The sequence below is a fragment of the Elephantulus edwardii genome, unplaced genomic scaffold, assembly GCF_000299155.1.
Source record: "Elephantulus edwardii isolate Elephantulus edwardi_28Jun2011 unplaced genomic scaffold, EleEdw1.0 scaffold00012, whole genome shotgun sequence".
Taxonomy (NCBI): domain Eukaryota; kingdom Metazoa; phylum Chordata; class Mammalia; order Macroscelidea; family Macroscelididae; genus Elephantulus; species Elephantulus edwardii.
This window is the reverse complement of record NW_006399762.1, coordinates 11,522,962-11,524,287: the sequence shown is the minus strand read 5'-3', so window position 1 is coordinate 11,524,287 and position 1,326 is coordinate 11,522,962.

Genomic DNA, 1,326 nt, shown 5'->3' with positions numbered 1-1,326 from the left:
TATAGTATCTAAAATAAAACTCAATAGATAAATTCCAATAATAATTTCTGTGGATTTTTTTCTAGAAAAGTTAATGGTTTTGTAAGTATATACATTTAACATTCTTTGTATTCATGAATGAACTTGTGCTATAGAGGTATTTGCTATAATTTACTTGAGAATATTTCTCAACTGATTCTCTGTCTTAATTACCTTTCTATATTATATTTTCTCCAAATTTTTTCTCTCAATTGTATTTATGAAAGACAGCCACTCAGATAACTGACTGAAAGAGATCTATATTTGTTCCCTTTTTAGTAAAACGTCATCCAACATGATGCACTGTGGAAATTATCAAACAATATAATTTACAAGTAAAATCATGTTAAAGATTATTAAAAAATGGCAAGGACTGGGCGCTGAGAGGGAACTGCTAGAAATTCAAGCTGGATTAAGAAGCTGTTATTGTTAAGTACTGTTGAGTCAAGTATAACCCATAACAACCCTATGGATAACAGATCTGAACCCTATTTTACCCTGTGCAATCCTCAATTTTTCCGGCACACTCAACGCCCTTTAAGCAGCCGTTGTGTCAATCTGTCTGCTTGAGCATCTTCCTATCTTTTATTGCCTTTCACTCTTCCAATCATGATGTCTTTCTCCAAAGAATAGTCTTTCTTTTTTTAAAAAAAATATTTTATTAATTTTAATGAACGTTTACAGAGATTTTGGATTTCCATTCATTCATTGTTGCATTTTTCTCCCTGCCCACTCCCTCTCCCCAGTTAGCTCTTCTCTTTGAAAAGTAAAAGAAAAATTCTTTCATTGGTATCCAACAGTTCCCTCCCCCCAGGACACTCCACTATACAGCCTTCATTCTGGACTTAGTATATTCACACAATGGTATACTACGATGCATTGAAAAACAAGGAACTCATTCAATATTATTCAAAATGAGTGACCCTGGAGAACATTATGCTGAGTGAAGTATCTTAGTCACAAAATGACAAACACTGCATAGTGCCACTGTTGTAGAATAGTCTTTCTTTTTTTTTTAATAAAAAAATCTAGATTTATTCTCCAACAGGCATACAGCATCAGCAGGTACAACTAGAGGGATTACTCCATAGATTATATATTTTAAAAAGGCATTATTAACATACAGTCCCTGGTGTGTTCTCTGTAACAATATTCACTTCAGTGTAAACAGATACAGTTAATGTGGTCACAATTCCAGAAGGAAAGGCACAACTTTGCAAAAAAAAAAAAAAAAACAAACCCACAAACAACCAACAAAACTCCAAACAACACACACACACACACACACACAGAGAAAAGGGGAAACAT